We start from the raw sequence: 6,315 nt of genomic DNA, 5'->3' as shown, positions 1-6,315 counted from the left end.
CTTTTCACTCATATGACCCAAATGTGTGTGCCAAAAATGGGTAGTGTCTGAGTCTGGATCATCCGAAATAGACACTATAGCGACACCTATCATTGTACCACCCTGAAGGAAATAAAGACCATCTATCTAATCTTGTTTCATTATAATCATGGAGCCCTTACTGACTCTAATAGCTCCACCGGACATTTATCAGTGTACCGAAAACCCAGAGAGTCAAGAGTGCCCAATGAAATAAGATTTTTCTTCAAATATGGGTTATATAGACAATGCCCTAACAATCCCATCATCTTAATCTTAGCTGAACCAATCCCAGTAATTTTGCAAGATATATCATTTCCTCATTAGAACAGAACCATTGTTGATTGGCTTATAAGAAGTGAACAAGTCCCTCTTAGTATATATATGAAAAGTACAAGCTGAGTCCATGACACACTTGTCACAAAAGTAACTATTAGAGCAACTACTTGTTAAGAAAATATCTGAGCCGTTAGATTTCTCATTAGCAACACTAATGGCATTAGAGAAACTAGTGCCTTCCTCCTTATTTTCCAGTTTAGGACACTCATTCTTTTAATGACCAAACTTTTGACAATAATGAAATTTATATTTTTCTTGTTAAACTTTGACTATGAACTACCCCTGGATTTACCCTTGTTCTTCTATGAAATCCTCTCACTGGATCTACCCCTACTAAAGGAACCCGTAACAAACAAACTGCTAGCTTGATTATCTCTGCCCTTCAAATTCAATTTAGTTCTCAATTCCTTAGAATTCAAAGCAGATTTAACATCTGTCAAGGAAATAGTATCTCTATTATACAACACTGAATTCACAAAATTATCAAACGACATAGGCAAGGAACACAAACCAATTCAGGCATGATCCTCCTCTTCAAACTTAATGTCGATGTTCATCAACAACTAGTTATCAACGACTAAGTTAAAGTGAAGTAGCAGAAGCAAAAAAAAAAAAAATCAACAATCACACACAGAACACCAATATTTAAGTGGTTCGGCGATGTGAGTCTATATCCAATGGCGAGGTCAGTATCAATAAATTCACTACCAACAAAGGTGGAGTCCAAGAAATCAATTAGAAAATTCTCAATCCTAAAGCCCCAATATACCCAATAGACTCTTAGGATTCTTACAAAAGGACTTCTCTGTGTGTGTAAGTTTTCGACTGCTTAAAGTGTCAAAAGTGTGAAAAACAATCAAGACAGTGTGTATTTATATTGAAGCAATGCAGAGCCCGTGAATACGAACATTTGCTTGAGTGGAGTATTAAGCAGACATTATGGTTGTAACTATAAAACCTATGTTTTATAGTTACAAAAAATTGCCAAGATTTATTTAATAAAGAGATCCACTGTTTAATATTCTATATATAAGATTTGTTTACAGAAAACAAACAACAAGAATTTCTTTCTGTTTATGACTCAAAACAGAATGCTCAAGATTACACCAGTCGCAATATATATTAGCTATTGTCACAAAACCATCATTATACCAACACAGATCCAACTCTTAATATACAGCACCTTCCAGATCAGATATAACGAACGAATCAACAAGATAAACAAGAACAGATATATCAGGAGATTACAAGAACCAGATATGAACAAGAAAATAAAGAAAAAAATAGAAAAGCAAGGAAAGAACACACCGAGATACGTGGTTCAACCCTAATGGTCTACATCCACAGCAGGAATGGCCTCAGAAATCTTTATTGATGAATCATAATCAATCACAGAGAAGCCTCAGTTCAGATATATACAGAAACACTCAGATCTCACAAAGAAATCACACCGATTTGTTCCCTCAAGCACAAACCCTAGAAAACCCTAGAATCGCCCCCTTTCCCTCTCTGCCTCTTATTCTCAGCCGATACAAGAAATCAATTCTGCCTTAGGGTTACAAGGAATAAGATGTATATATATGATGCATCAGATTTGTAACACGTGTATCGGATCCAGCGGCTCAGCTCATATACTCGGATTAAAGGCACAAACTCCTCACGTGCCTGTTAAAAATAGATTTAAAGCTTCACGAGACCAGTTCGAGCCACAAGCTCTACATACACTTAAACACAGAATAAAACATTAGTAATTAAATAACCAGCAAATAAGAAATGATTTGACATACATATTACAATTCTCCACCTTGGCAAAACATTTATTTTCCTAGTGTTTATAAGTAATCCTCATCATTGGCTCATTCCTGCACTGTCCCCCTAATGAGGACTGACTCTTGATTCCATACCAGCTAAGTTTAGACAGTGTCTGAACTTGGACAATGGGACAGACTTGGTCATCATATCTGAGGGGTTATCCTTAGTTGAGACCTTTTCCACACCTACTACTTTAGATTCTATAACATCTCTTACAAAGTGAAGCCGTATATCAATATGTTTAGACCTCTCATGAAAAACTTGGTTTTTAGCTAAGTGAAGTGTGCTTTGATTATCACAATGTACTATGATGTTACCACTGAAAATATTTAATTCACTTGCAATCCCTTTTAACCATATGACCTCTTTAATAGCTTCTGTCAATGCTATATATTCTGCTTCTGTGGTGGACAATGCCACCACAAATTGTAAGTGTGATTTCCAGCTAACAACCCCCCCGAAAGCAGTAAATACATATCCAGTTAATGACTTCCTAGTATCTATGCTCCCAGCAAAATCAGAGTCTACAAAGCCAGCCAATTCACAACCCTCTTTCACATTGTTCCCAAAAGTAAGACCCAAGTTAGTAGTATCAGCCAGGTATCTTAGTACCCATTTAATGGCCTGCCAGTGGGGTTTTCCTAGGTTACCCATAAATCTACTAACTACACTCACTGCATAGGTTAGATCAAGCCTAGAACAGACCATTGCATACATAATACTTCCCACCATACTAGCATAAGGAATTTGTTGCATAAAACTAATATCAGAGTCTGTTTTAGGAGCTTGATCTAAAGACAATTTGAAATGTTGTCCTAAGGGTGTAGCTACATGCTTAACATGTTCCATACCAAATCTATTGAGAATTTTAGAAATGTAATTTTTCTGAGATAAGTAGAGCAAACCAGCATTCCTATCTCTTTCAATTTCCATTCCTAGAATTTTCTTAGCAGAACCCAATTCCTTCATTTCAAATTCTGATTTTAGCATGCTTGTAACTTGATTAATTAAAACAATGTCTTTACAAGCTACCAGCATGTCATCAACATACAATAGGAGATAAACAAATATTCCCTTTTCTTCCTTGTAATAGACACAACTATCATAGCAGCTTCGTTAAAAATCATTATTAATCATGTGTGTATCAAATCTCTTATACCACTGTCTAGGTGATTGTTTGAGACCATATAAAGATTTTTTAAGAAGACACACTTGATTATTTTTAATTTCTTTGGTAAAACCTTCAGGAGGCTGCATATAAATTTCTTCTTCAAGTTCTCCATGCAGAAAAGCAGTTTTAACATCTAACTGTTCTAGATGCAAGTTTTCAAAAGCTGTATAAGCTAGCAGTAGCCTAATGGAGCTGTGTTTAACCATAGGAGAGAACATTTCATTAAAATCAATTCCTTCCCTCTGTGTAAACCCTTTGGCTACTAGTCTAGCCTTATACCTGGTCCCTTCTACCCCTGGCATGCTTTCCTTTTTCTTATAGATCCACTTAGATCCAACAAGCTTAACCCCTCTAGGTTTAGGCACTAAAATCCAGGTTTTATTTTTATTTAGAGATTCCATTTCCTCATGCATAGCAAGGATCCATTTGGAGGAATCCTTGCTAGCCATTGCTTCTTTATAAGTTTTAGGTTCCTGATTAACTATTTCATTAGCTATTGTTAAGGCATACATAGTTAAATCAGCTTGACCATACCTTATAAGAGGTTTAATAACTCTCTTTTGCCTATCTCTTACTAGATTATAGGAGTTAGCTCCATCTTAAACCATGTCCCCTGAGTCTTCTTCCTTAGGGTGATTACTTTCCCCAATTTTAGGTTCAGATTGGGCCTTTACTTGCTCCACCTCAATCTGAGATCCTCTTGGAGACTTAACAGTTTCTTGGTCTACCATTTCTCCTTGTACCCGAGCCATTTGTGACTCATTAAAAGTCACATCCCTGCTTACTATGCTATTATATCTTCCTGATCCATCTACCCACAGCTTGTAACCCTTAACACTTTCAGGATACCCTATAAAGATGCACTTAAGTGCCCTAGGTTCCAACTTGTCAGTTTTTGAATGTGCATAAGCAACACACCCAAAAACTCTTAGATAGTCATACTTTGGAGGTTTTCCAAACCATAACTCATGAGGAGTTTTAAAACCTATGGCAGATGAAGGACACTTATTAATAAGATGTACAGCAGTAGTGGCAGCTTCTGCCCAAAATGTTTTGGGCAGCCCTGAGTTTGACAACATGCACCTTACCCTTTCCAAGATGGTTCTATTCATTCTTTTAGCTAAGCCATTCTGTTGTGGGGTTTCCCTCACTGTCTTATGCCTAAGAATTTCTTCCTTTTGACAGTACATGTTAAACTCATTTGAGAGAAACTCTAAACCATTGTCAGTCCTTAAAATCTTGAGTTTTCTACCTACTTGGTTTTCCACAAGGGTCTTCCACTCCTTGAACTTTTCAAAGGTGTCACTCTTGTTTTTAAGGATATAAATCCAAACCTTTCTAGAGTGGTCATCCACTAAAGAGAGAAAATAGCTCCCTCCACCATGTGAATTTACTCTTGCTGGTCCCCATAGGTCAGAATGAACATAATCTAGGGTTTGCTTAGTACTGTGGGTTGCTGACTTAAAACTAACCCTCTTTGCCTTTCCATAGATACAATCTTCACAGAAAGGTAAGTTTCCTAGGTTTGGATCACTCAGCAGCCCTTGTTTTTGTAATTCTAAAAGCCCTCCTTGACTTACATGCCCAAGCCTCCTATGCCACAGTACAGCTTTGTTCTCTACTATGTTTTGAGTTGGGGATGCTTCCCCAACTACTGTTTTTCCAAGTAGTGTATATAACCCATTTTTTATTTCTCGTTTCATGATAACTAGGGAACCCTTAGTAACTCTAAGTACCCTGCCTCAAATTTGAAAGAATAACCTGCCAAGTCAAGCATACCAAGAGAAATTAAATTTCTCTTTAATTCAGGTATGAATCTGACCTCACTCAAAACCTTTTCAATTCCATCATGCATTTTAAGTCTAACTGACCCTATACCCATGACTTTGCAGGCCTTATTGTTACCTAGAATTACATGTCCCCTTTCTTGTTCAGAGAATGTCTCAAACCACTCCCTTACTGGACACATATGAAAAGAGCATCCAGAGTCCATTATCCACTTTGTTTTTGAATCAATCTCACTCACTGTGAGTACTTCAGCACTCTCATACCCTTCTAAAACCACAGAGGCATCCCCCCTGCCTCTTTGGTTTTATTCCCAGGATTATTTTTCCTATCAGGCCAATCTTTCTTAAAATGCCCTTCCTTGTGACAGTGGAAACATTTGAATTGTTTCCCCTTTGACTTAGACCTATATCTCTTATTTTCATTTTTGCCCTTCCTTTCTCTCTTTTCTGTTCTGCCCCTAACAGACAAGCCTTCCCCATGATTCTGTTTGGTATCTCCTCTACTTTGAAGTTCCCTAGTATGAAGTACAGATTGTACTTCATCAAGTGTCAAAGAGTCCCTACCATACATCATGGTTTCTTTCAGACTTAGGTATGATGAGTCCAAAGAACTCATCAAGAGGATGGCCTGATCCTCATCCTCTACCTTAATGTCTATATTAGCTAAGTCTAATATTATTTTGTTGAACTCATCTAGGTGCTGTCCTGTTGGAGTCCCAGGGGTCATCTTGAAGGTATACAATTTTTTTTTCTTGTGTAATCTATTTGCTAAAGACTTTGTCATATATAGGTTTTCTAATTTCAGCCAAATGCCTGCAGCCGTGTCCTCACTAGCCACCTCTCTCAGGACTTTATCCCCAAGAGAGAGGATTAGGGCACTATGGGCTTTTTGGAGAATGTCCCTCTGGAAAGACCCCTTATCTTCCTCTTTCGAGGAAGAGCCCTTCTGTTTCTCACCTATGAGAGCATCCTGCAATCCATGTTGGACTAGCAGTGCTCTCATCTTGATTCTCCATAGGCCAAAATCATTTTCACCAGTGAATTTCTCTATATCAAATCTCATGGTCCCCATGAACCTAGGATCTAGATACCAATTATTATAAAACCTATGTTTTATAGTTACAAAAAATTGCCAAGATTTATTTAATAAAGAGATCCACTGTTTAATATTCTATATATAAGATTTGT

Source organism: Carya illinoinensis, chromosome 14, assembly GCF_018687715.1.
Source record: "Carya illinoinensis cultivar Pawnee chromosome 14, C.illinoinensisPawnee_v1, whole genome shotgun sequence".
Classification (NCBI taxonomy): Eukaryota; Viridiplantae; Streptophyta; class Magnoliopsida; order Fagales; family Juglandaceae; genus Carya; species Carya illinoinensis.
This window is presented reverse-complemented; position numbering follows the sequence as displayed.